Genomic DNA, 12,737 nt, shown 5'->3' on the forward strand with positions numbered 1-12,737 from the left:
TACACACACACCCATTCCCTCTCACTATGCAGACACGCACACACACACACATTCATCATGCAAAAGGAAAATAGCTTTAAATACTGAAACTTCTATTTTTCGGTAAAAACATTTGTTATTGCAACATTGGATCTGTGAGGAATGATTTACCATTGGAGCCGCTTCAAGTGGTCACTTAAGGAACTGCTATCTTTGAAGGTCAGAGATTTCTTCTTGATTGCTTCTCATGTGCAAATCGAAGATTGTCACTACAGACTCCAGATCTGTTGATACATTTCAGTCAGAATTGTTTAAATGTAACACACCTGCATTTTCGTGGAAAGTTCCCACACTCCAACCTTAGTAATTAAACTTCTCACAAGATGCTTGTCAAATGAACATAATTTCAGTTGAAAGGAGTGAAAGTCTAAGACACAGAGAGAGACTGTAATGGAAATCAAAACTAAGGCAACATTTTTTTTAGCTAACATCTTACTTGCTCTGCGACAAGAGTGGACAGCAGTATTGAACCAGACCACTTGAGATGTAATTCCGTGCTCCATTGAAGAAAGACTGGACATTTCTATTGTCAAGACACATACACACATACAAAAAAAAATAAGTGAAGGTGAAAGGAAGAGAGGCAGCGGGAATGAAAGAGAGGCATCAGCAAGAACAAAGAAGCGCTGGCGAGAACGAAGCGGGGAGAGGACTCGAGCCAGTGGAACTGTGAAACAATCCGATATAGATTCTGCCATGGCTGTGTGACTTTGACTGCGTCATGCTCACCCCTCTGCCTCTCACATGTGGGGTGGTTATTGATGGAGCCGTCATATCCAAGCTGAACATCTGTTATGAAATTCTACTCATCTTATTGGATTTGGTGACGGGATCTCTGTCTCTCTCTCTCTTCCTCTCTCTCACAGCTGTAGTCTGGTCTTTATTGCACAGCCACAGCCATCCTGCATGGGGCACATACACAGACACACACAGTACAGAGTGTTGTTTGGAGTTCAGCACATAGGGATTATATTGCCTTTCACCACTGTTAGCTGTTGTTTGCCCTCCTTGGATTTGTCTGTCAACTCTGCGTTTTAATGTATTTTAATACTGTTTGTCATTCTCAGAAGAATGCTGGCAATTGGATCAGAGGTTAAATTTTGTAATATTTCTGCAAAGAAGAAACAGAGACAGAGGGGGCTGCGGAGGAGCAGGGGTGGAAACTACTGTAGAAGAAGAGTTTGTATCAACACCTGCTACAGGTAGCATCCAACAACATATGGTGGATGGCACGAGTCCTGCTAGTGGTATTATGGGGAGAGAACAGGAATAGGTGCAACAGAGGTGCACCATATTAAAATAGCTTATTGGGAATAATTCATCTGTAATAAACTATAATGAAATCAGAATATTACGGTGGACTCGTGCCCGTGAAAAGCCGTTGTGGCGTCGGGATGAGCTTTCATCTGAATTTCCAAAGGAAGGGGGAAAAAATGAAAGGCAAGAAAGCGAGAAAGAGGGACTGCACAAACAGAGCGAGGAGACAGAGTATAAAATTCACATGACAGGTCTGGTTATCTTGAATGCAAGAGCTGGCTGTGTGTTTGCTGGAGTGACACATTGGTTCTTTTATTGATAAATTAAGAAGCGCTATGCTATAATGCTACCAATATACTTTGCAGGAGCCTGGGTAAAGGACCCACTCAAAAGGCATAGATGATGACAGACTGTTTAGGGTGCTCCTCATTACTCTTGCACCTCCCAGTCCAATGTGTTTACATGTTTATGATGCACACATAGTGAGAGATTCATTATTCCTGCTGTCTGTGGTGATTTAAAATGGAATGGGTGGATTTTTGGATTACAGGAGCTTTAAAAAAAAGATCTGGTTTTTCCTCACTACTGAATTTGAATTTAAAGAGGATGACCCACCAAGATACATTTTTGCTGATAAAAAAAAAAAAAGGTTTTGTTTTTGTTACAAAAAAAATAAAAAACAACATGATTATAGCTTTTGCTAAATGCTTACTGGAAAAGATATTGCTAGTCAACAACTCTATTATGAATACATTTTTTATTTTCTATGTGATTTTCATGTGTTTTGGTTCCAGTTGACAATAACTTCATACAAACATCTGACAGAGGATGCTATTGCAAAAAGAAAAAGCATTATGTAAAAATATTCAATGCATACCTTAGCACTGAGGCGAACATATAGGAGCTGTGCATGTGCACACACTGCATAACCTCACCCAAATGTCTTCCAAACTTGGGACCACTCTTTCATATTTAAACTGCACATTCTTCAGCAGGAAAATGAAAGGAAAACATCTCTGCTGCAAAGCAAAGAATACAGCGCATACAGCCATTCAGTTTTTTATCATTAAACATTGAAAAACTCTGTTCATTCTACATCTTAAACAGAGTCATAATTCACTGCATTCTTCCCTTTTTTCTTTCTCCCTGATGAGCAAACGTTTCCCCTCAGTGATGATGCTGCAGGGCTGCACAACAACCTGCTACCCCTCGGCCAATTAGAAAATTGCTCAGCATATGAAATACTGTACACTGGTGCTTCATCAATTACTGTAAAACCGTGTATTTCGCTGCTCCAGCAAACCTGCTGCAAATGTGGCGGTGGTCTTATTTATTTCTTGGTGTTAACAGTTCTATCATTACCAACTGCAAATAATCTTAATCAATAATAAATATTTACTGTGTTGCACAACCACAGCAAGGGGGGATACTACTGTGGGCACCTGAGGGATTGAAGTAGATATTATGAAAGAGATTGGTCATCATGACTAAATGACCCAACTGCATGTCAGTGGTATTGATGAAAATCAGATGGATAATGCAAGAATTAGAAGCTATCAGATTAGACACTCAACCAATTATGTTTTCATCATCTGATAATTCAATTTGAATAAATGGGAGAAAGTAGAAAGGATTCTAAAATCTGAAACGTCTTAATGTCTGATTTATAATCCAGATAACAAAATGCATAAGGGAGATCACTTCTGATCAAAAGCTACAGTGAATGTGTGGACAGAGATTTATTAAGTGGAAGCAAAGTCAGAGTAAAGGTGAACGTTATACAGAGCTCAATGCAACTGCAGAGAACAGCTCTGGGAATCTCGGTTTGATATTGCGAGTGTGTGTGTGTGTGTGTGTGTGTGTGTGTGTGTGTGTGTGTGTGTGTGTGTGTGTGTGTGTGTGTGTGTGTGTGTGTGTGTGTGTGTGTGTGTGTGTGTGTGTGTGTGTGTGTGTGCAGCCTCAAACAAGGCTGAGCTGAAGCTTGTATGTTAGGTTTTCGCCCAGGGCTGTTGTACTACTCGAGTCTGTGTACTGTACGTATGCATCGAGGCATAGAGAGAGGTGGACAGAGAAAGGGGGTTGTGTGAGAGAGAGAAAATGAAGCAGGCCGATGCAAATGGAGGGAAAGAGAAGCAGTGTTGATCCACAGCTGTTACCCCTGTCCCTGTCTTCCTTCTTCAGAGGTGAGTTCCAGGTTTGTATTCTGAGTGAGTGCATTGGCTGGAGAACTGCACTACATGAGCAACAAGCCCCGACCGCAGAGGACCCCACAGGGCCTCCAGCAGCAGTGGATGGACGTGCTGAACAAACCCAATGTCAGGTCAAAACAGCTCCTCTTACAACACCACATCAGGCTGGCCCGCGATGGAGATGGAACACGGGAGAATATAAGAGAGAAGGGGGGGTGCGGAGAAAAGATGAAGGAAGAGATGTGGACACTGAGAAATAGTGAGAGAAGCAGAGGAAAAATAAAAGGTATGGTGGGGGAGGAGGTGATGTCCTTGCAATAGTGATGAGACGGTGGATGTGTGTGGTGTGGTTATATGTCTGAGTGGTTGGGGTGGTTGTGTGTGTTTTTTTTCTTCCTTTTTTTCCCCATCAAGTCAGTTTTCTTGACTACCTTTCTCCCAGTGCAGCAGTTTCTTGGTGAATTCTGATATGGCCCAGTTACGTAAAGAAGTCAACACATTGCAGCTACAACCGAAATTCTGAATATAGAGCTAAAACAGCTTGGCTTCAATTGTGCCTTTAATTTCAAATAAAAAAAAAACCATCCACCCACTGATTTTGTTTCTCTTATCCAAGTCAGGGTTCTTGGGAGGAGGTGGATGGAGCCCATCCCAACTGTCTTAGGGCAAGAGACAGGGCACACCCTGGACAGTTCGCCAGTCTGTTACAGGGCTAACACAGAGACCCTGACGACTGGTCGCGCTCACATTCACATCTACAGCCAATTTATAGTCTCCAGTTATCCTAATCCCATGCAAAGTCAGGAGGAAGCCGGAGTACCTGGAGCGCATGGCTAGAACATGCAAATTCCACACAGAAAAGCCCCAGCTTGGATTTAAACCCAGGGCACGCTGTGAGGCAATGCTGTTAACCAGCAATAACATTAAAAATAAAACATTACATAACAACATTTTTAAAAATGAATTGTAATTGTTAAAGACACAGTTTAACGTTTTAGCTTAGCAAAATGGGACTGAGATGTGGGAGAAAATGTGTAGCATGGTTCTGGTCTGTGGCTAAAATAAAACTCAGTCTGTCATCACTTTAAAGGTTCACAAACCAACACATGCCATCTAGTATTATCTAGCCACTAGTTTGAATTCTCAAAAAGAAAATGTCAGTTGGTAAATTGCAACTAAATTTCATCTTAGCACAAAGACTAGAAACAGTGGGAAGCCGCTAGTCTGAAGATAATCTAATCTGCTTTCCCAGGAACTTAGTCACTCCCCTCTGCACCCTACCAGAAGGGGCAAGCTGTCATTTCTTTTCTGTAGAAATAATATTTAACTATTGATCAAAGTCAGGCTAATTGCTTGCAGTTTTTCAAAATGAAAGGAAAGATATAGAAGTGGCATAGATCATTGGCATGATGACTTTTACAAAGGCACCACTAGAGACTCTTTAAGATGGAAAGGGAATATGCAGCATCACAGAGCTGGACAGAGAGGAAGAGGCTAAACATTTCATGGAAAAAGTAGGAGGAGGGGCGATTCATTGAGGAGGTCAAGTACACTGAAAGAGATGCTTACAGTTAATGGGAAAGACAATAAGACAATAATGGACAAATGCACAGCTGATGATTTATTCTCATAGAAATGGTGCTTCCAAATGCTTCCTGTCAACAGAAGAACTGTAGTGGTTATCTTGTGCTATGATCTCTAAGGGAGATTTCTGGTTAGATGACGGCAAGATTCCTTCTGTCTAACATCCGAGCACTTTCACAGCTCGTATAATGCAGCCGACATCATCCAAGGCCACGACATTTAAAAACCTTCCATACTCACTGTTGGCCTTCTGATCTCAGTGATTCATTTAAGTGACTAAACAGCCTTTAGAAGTGCTGGTACATTTTAATATAAAGCACAGCAAAGGTAAGGGTATAACTGACTGAAGCATAATAAGAACGCAAAAAGATGTTGGCTGAAATTGTCCTTTTTGCATACCTTTGCTTTAATCTTCAGCCAACTGGGACATGTAATCCACTGACACATGTATAATGATACATCTCTGAGAAAGGGACTGACACTGCAAGGAGGTGAGAGCGTGAAAAATCCAAGCATCTACCTGGTGTATTCAAGCGACAGTGTCTAGGTTTAGCTTTTTAGACAGAGCCAAAGATTTATTATGATGCTTATTCTCGGTCGCTGTCTCGTCTCACATCTCACCCTCACAACACCCACACCTACAGGCTACGATATTAAGAAAAACAGTAACTTTCTTTTAAAGTATGACTGTATTTTTCTTTTAATTAATAGAAATTATACATGTAGATTTCTACCGCTGTGCTAAAGGGGTCGACGGTTCCCACCTCACTCCCTGTGCAGCACTCAGGTCTAATGAGTTGAAACAAGAAAGAAAGCGACTGCTGACGTTAGTGGCTAAGCATTGGCTTGAACCAGGCCCCATGCAGACCCACTTATCTGCAAATCACCTGTGTTCTGCAGACCGCATGGCCAATTATACTGAACAGAACCAGTACTCCAGAAACAAATCAGAGCACACTGTTGTCATCCGTTTACTCCAGATCCAGGGAGAATTCCTCTTATTCTATTTAACCTTTATCTGCTTACAAGGCTAACCTTATTAGGATATAATGCATTTTTCAAAATTTTCCTTCTTTCCCCACTTGCCTGCTGGGTGGTCAATCTTGACTGCAACAGGGGAAGGAGAACGCTGTGTAGTATTTGTATCTGGGAGTTTATGAGTGAAGTTGCTCCAAGTCATTAATAATGTTCTTTTAGTCTTGTATGATTGGGTTTATTTGAGTTTAGTGCGCAGAACTGCTGGGCATCAATTAAAGGATTTCATTCCTCCACGTGATATGAGGTACACGGCAAAAAGAATTAGTTTTTGTGCAATTTTGTAATGCATATGAAGAAATTAAACTCAGGGAGGGTCAGCGTTACAGACCAAGTACGGGGTCTGTCTAAACTTTTAGCTTTGCCTAGAACTGCTGTAATGAAGTCGCTTCAAATGGGAAGAAATTGACCACAGTATTGATCTGCACATAAAAAGGTAGAGATAAGACTGACATGACGTTATGTCAAGAAATTTATCTTTTAACTTGTTAAAATGATTGGCAGTAGAAGGGGATTGTTATCACAGTTGGACAGCCAACCTATTCATCATTTTTTTAAGTCAGTGTATGAATAAAGATAAATGGACTCTTTGGGAAGCGTTTGGTATGGATTTAAATAAAAGAGAGAGACAATTTAAAACAACCCACCCACCACCACCACCACCACGAAAAAGCTACCTTTGAAACAAAAGAAAGTAATTACTGATGTCGGCTCAACAGTAAGTAAAACACATCACAGCCTTCACAGTGTATTTGCGTGTATGTTTTATGTGTATGCACCTGTGTTCGCTGGTTTGCTCGCATTTCTGTTTGTGTCCACTCTCCTGTTCTGCCTCAAATTACACACTCTATTATCTGGTCTCTCCAGCCAGCAAGCTCATTTGGAAATGAGATATAAAACAGCAATAAATATAGAATTATATAGGGGGGGGGGGGGGGGGGATTATTTTTTCAGGGGTTGGTCCAAATCACTACTGGGCTTTTTTTTTTTTGGCGGGGGGGGGGTAGAAAGACGTAATGACAGTGACTAAATGCTAGCCAGTGATTTTGAGCATTCAGGCCCCTGTGTTGAAAGCAGTATTTTCTCCACAGTTTGAAATCCTTTTCCCAGAATAATTATCCATTGTAGATGCCCATCCTCAGATAATGACTGCCTCGCCACTGAGCTGGGAAATTAACAGGGACCCAGTGTGCTGCGGGCACAATGGAGGGACTGCCCCCTGTATCAGCACTCCGCTAATTTTAACCAAGAAGAGAAACTGGGAAACTGTTGTTAATACTTCCCTCCTGCTCATGAGGAATAACATAATTTTGTTTCGTGCATGATATCATCGAAAAGGAAAATGAAAACTAATTCTTGAGAAGACCTGGATTCATGAAGTGAATGGCAACATTGCCCCCTTGTGAAACTGATAAGCAACTTCTCTGCATACAGTAACACCAAGGCTGGGGACTTGCACTGGTTCCAACTTTTTTTTTCTTCTCTTTAAGAAGCTTTTTTATTTTTTATTTTTGCATTTCAGCCTCTTGCTGTCATCACACCTTGGTGACTTTTAGCTATGTTAAAAAGGATAAAGTGATCAGGAAAGATCAGGAGGGGTAAAATGGCTGTGGGAAATGGGTTATGTGAAAGTGGGTTTATTTTAAGGTACCGGGGTTCATGAGCTGCTTGTGGCAAAAAAAAAAAAAAAAAAAGACTAGAATCACAAGCAGGTATTATGACTGCAGCACAATTTTTAGAGGTGCATTAGTGCAGCCGGGCCCCTGTTTTAATTGGTGTATTAACGCATTTGTTTAGCGCTGTGCCAGGATTCACAGCTGCTTGAATATTATTGAAATGTGGGGCCATTTTTCACGAGCTTGGTCTCTTTGCAAAGTAATAACTGCTGGCTTGCAGACCTCTATTTTCATGATTGATGTGAAACACTCATCGAGTGTGTCTCAATTGAATGTCAGCACTATCAAAATAATAAACTAAATAAAACTGTCTCCTCGACCCGGCATCACCTAATTGTTCTCTGAGAGACAAACGGGTTTTAGAGAGGCAAACTGTTTGGTGTATTCTTCTATTCTGTTCACGCTATTTGACTGTGCACCTCTCTGCAATTTATAGCCCAGTTACACTCCATATAATCCCTATTAGTGGATGCTTAAGACTTCTCAAAGCAGTTAACTGTTGTTAGCGTCTGAAGTGTTAACCAGAGGGAGAGATGGATGGCTTTATTTGTGAAATTTATACTATGCACACAACACCTGCAGGGCAAAACAAGTGGAGGATGGTGACTTCAGCGGTGATCCATCTGCACCGCATACGGGAAGAGGCACCGTGGAACTCTCTGTGCCCATACATCAAAAACTTAAATCATCAGCAACAGTTCTTTTACTAACCCCGCGACTTAATTGGATTATGTGCAAATGTAGTTTGAAAGGTAAAATGAGTGTGAAATAGCAACTGGAAGCTCCAAAGAAAGATTCACTGAGCGCCAGAGGCGTTCCTGTCCTACCGTTAACCTCTCTCGTGTGCACATTTCTGAAAGCTCGAGATGTATACTGATGAGGAGATCTGTGCGTGTTTTCGACCCAAACTTTTATCTGAAGTTAGTTAATCCCTTTTTGTCTGTGAAGACAATGCCCCGGCTCGGTGCCCGACACCTTCAACAGAGAGAGTATGTTGATGAATTAAAGTCTCATCAAATCGTGGCTTAGCGGAGTTAAGCAAGGCACATTAAATCAATACTAATAACCCCAGTATTTGCCTGCGTGAGTGTCTGAGTGACAACATCAGTATCTCTGTGTACTACTTTCTCAAAATGTGCCACTCATTGGGTGTGCAACTAGACAACTTTATTGTCCTCGTCTAACCTGACGGGCTGTTACTGTGCTCTCCGGCCACATGGTGCCAAGCTTATTTATATGCTACCGGTGCGCAAGATCTTGGGCAGAGCAAATTGCCTTCGCGCAGAGAGAGACAGCTATCGATGCTTTGATGTGCGGCCATCTGTGTGTGTATGTATGCGCACTTACTCTGACTTCATCTCTTGAAATGGGTGAAGTTGTACGTTTCTTTTTTTTTTTCACACCAGAGAGAAATACAAAAATATCTGTATGGGTTTTATTTATCGACGACTCGTTCGTGTATTTTTTGCCGGACAGCGGGAGTGGGAGATTAATGAAGTTTAGCTGGAAGCCATGTTCCTTCAGGTCAACGAGCAGGTGGAAGTCTCTTTTGTTTCTTTGGGTCGCGCCACCTCTCAGCGGAGTTGTGATGTACATGGCTCGGCGGGCTGCCCTGGCTCTGCTGTACCAGTAGCGTAAAACAAGGTCCCTGACTTGTGTCCCTTGCTGCTGCAGCAGCAGAGAATGAAGCAGCCATACATCATAGGCCAAGTGTGTCCCCTGGGCGGTGACAGACAAAGCCAACAGAATCAATAAAGCCTTAGCTCAAGCCCTACTTTTGTGCACTCAGACCTCACCTTGGCCTCTTTACCTCCTTTTCTTGCTCAAATTCCATCACTTTCTTTCTTCAATTCTTACATTTCTTGTCCAATTTTCTCTCCACTCCTTTCTTTCTTGGTGACATCATTTATCTTTGTCGGACTACGACTTCTGTCAATATTATCTCTATCTGCCCTTCGGCTCGGCCCCAAGTGAACATGCTGATGCACAGTGGAGCTGTCAGCCTTGACAGGAGATAAAAAAGAGAGAGAAAAGCACTTCAGAAAGGAGAAAAGACCAAGGCCTGAGGATTACCGAAGGCCATTGAGCTTGTTAGTGCAGAGGCACCTAACTCAGACGAATGCATGCCAAATTTTTTTTCACAGGTCTGAGTGATTCAAGTTCTGGAGGGTTGAATGTTTCCCAAATAGACAGTTTAAATGATGGAGGGCCTAGTGTGATAGCCACAAACTATTTTAGACAGCAGAGGAAATGCTATTAGAGAGACAGAAGGAGCACTGGGGAGTAGTTCGCAGTAATTAAACTGGAGCGTCAATGTTACTGCTACCTGTTTACAACCCAAAAGAGGGGCAGTTTCCTGTGACGAAGAGGTTTGGGTTTCATTTATTACTGTCGATTACTATTATGACGACCTCTCACGGTGAACACTGATTTTAGTGAAGGAAATGATACCTTAAGTATTTCACCAGAAAAGTGATTCCTGATAGAACATAGTTCCATAGAAGCTGTAAAGTATAAATAAAAGGGACCTGACCTAATTCTGCACCTTTATTTATTTGATCAACTTAAATTTAAGACTAATGTTTCAGCAAAAGGCAACATCAGAGATTATTTTGGAAAGCTAATCTTCACAGTAGCTTTACAACAATACTTACGCATCACGCAGCTACTGTACATGTTTGTTCAGAGTACAAGAGGATCATGACTTGACTACGACTATTTTATCTCCATACGGATTCACGCTGGATACACATTCAGCTGCCTACATCCACCAGTCTGCCAAAAGTATGTGGCAAGCACCGAGCACACTTACATAAGAAATTGGATTTTAAGCTCAGCTGTGTGTGTGTTTCTGTGTCCTTGTTTTTGCACCCTAACCCAAATCTCAAATGCTAGTGTGGGGTTACACGAACATGCACGAGGATGGTTTTATGTACGGAAGCATAGGTGCAACTTCTGTATGGCCATCTATGTGTTTTCACTTAGCTGTGTCCTTCCTCTGGCCACTGATTAGGGTCACTTGCTTGTGCCAGCTGGGTCAACAACATTATGCAGGGTCTTTAAATTCAGCGAGGTATTGATCTTCATCCATGCGCTTATTTGTGTCTGTGGGGGTGAGTGAAGATAAGCAGGAAGATAGGGCCAGGCCAAGAAAAGGAGGCGCGTTCTGGAAGAGTAAATTTGACATAAAAATCCAATCAGTTCCTGCAGCCCATTCACAACCTGACAGCCCGAGCTGCTTGTCAAAGTCCAGAAAACATAAAACTCACATGAGTAATCACGCTGCTTCTTTCACTTTTAGCTGAAAACACAAAACATCTTTTAATAGTTTTCCTGTATAACGCAATCTTTAGAGACTCACTAGAAGATTAATATGACAGTGAGTGTAAATACACGAAGAGCCTTATACGCACGCTAGACACAAACACGCATGAGTGCTGAGGTACACAAATAATAAATATTTTTAACAGCACCGCTCCTCATTTTACATCTTTGGACACACATACAAAAACAGACTGAATTTTATCATAGCAGCAGATTTGTCATCATCACACGCACATACACAGCAACCTGGGTATGTTTAGCAGGAGCAACAGGCAACAAACAATACAAAGGGGGAAATGATACTGTGAAGCACTGAAACGAGATTGGTCACGACTAAAATTACAGGCTTTTAACAATTGCCCCAAACACACTATTAAATATAGGCATGCCTATTTTGCCACCCATTGAGTATAAAGATGTATCTCTGACTGTGCTCCTGGCTGCTGATTACATATCATCGCCCAGACTCTAAAGCGCAGTGTCAGTTCAAGAAAATCTGGCACATCAGCAACACCGACAGAAGTCTTTGTATCTCCACCAAATATGCCCAGATGGCAATGAGCACTTATAGAACTTTTTATTCACAGCCAACAAAGGAGTTCAAACTTTATTTTACTGCATTAATCCTGAACGACGGAGAAGTTTAGATACTTCTAATTGTGATGCAGCAGTCTTTGAGGTTTCTGGGGCTGAAGATTAAGAATAACAAATGAGTTTAGACTATAAAGAAAGAAAGAGAAAGAAAAGGTGAAACAAACACCAAGAAGAAAGATATGCAGACAGGAACAGAGAAACATGACGGACACAGAAAGACGAAACGGGAGCTGAGGCACATCAAATGGGTATTCTGCCAAGACTACGCTGTGGGGTTATAACCTGCCATCCTGGTGATTTATTCAACTCATCTGTAACATAAATAAACCAAATCAGAGCTTCCTTTGTGTACGTGATAGAAGACAAAATCGGCTGATGCAGTGAAGCGGGTTAAATCTACAGCAGCGCAGCAAGGTGGGTAACAGTATGAGTCATCCGCCCCACAGCCACTCACTAACTTACCTGCTGGTGCACACATGCACACATACAGGTTCAAGTAATTACACTGTCACACATGGTCTCACAAGAAAAGAACACTATGGGATTCATTTTTGACACTGTACACTTTCAAGCACTGAGGTATTTTGACCGCTTTCGAAAACTGAGTGTGCCTTAGAGGTGTGGCGATGGATGATTTACGGTCTGTATGGATACAGAGGCAGTAAGTTATTGCCAGTGAAAGAGCAAAAAGACAGTGAGAGTAAAGAAGAAAAGTAGGAAGAGACAGGTGGAGCGATGTTTGCAGGGAACAAGAACGAGCATAAATCCCAAAGAAATAGTGGACAAATACAGATATATATAAGTATATATATAAGTAATATTTATCTAACATAACTAATAATGCTAAGAAAAATAACATTTTTTATTGAACGGTCCAAAAGGCTTTGAAAAAACAATAAAATATATATCAAAGCTGGAAGGGGGTGAGACAGAGTGGCAAATGTTAAGATTGAAGGAGAGAGTGGGAGGGAGTTCAGGGGAGAGGCAAGAAGGATACAGAGAGGGGAGGGGAGAGAGAGAGAGAGAGAGAGAAGTTTCT

Source organism: Astatotilapia calliptera, chromosome 12 (genome assembly GCF_964374335.1).
Source record: "Astatotilapia calliptera chromosome 12, fAstCal68.1, whole genome shotgun sequence".
NCBI lineage: Eukaryota > Metazoa > Chordata > Actinopteri > Cichliformes > Cichlidae > Astatotilapia > Astatotilapia calliptera.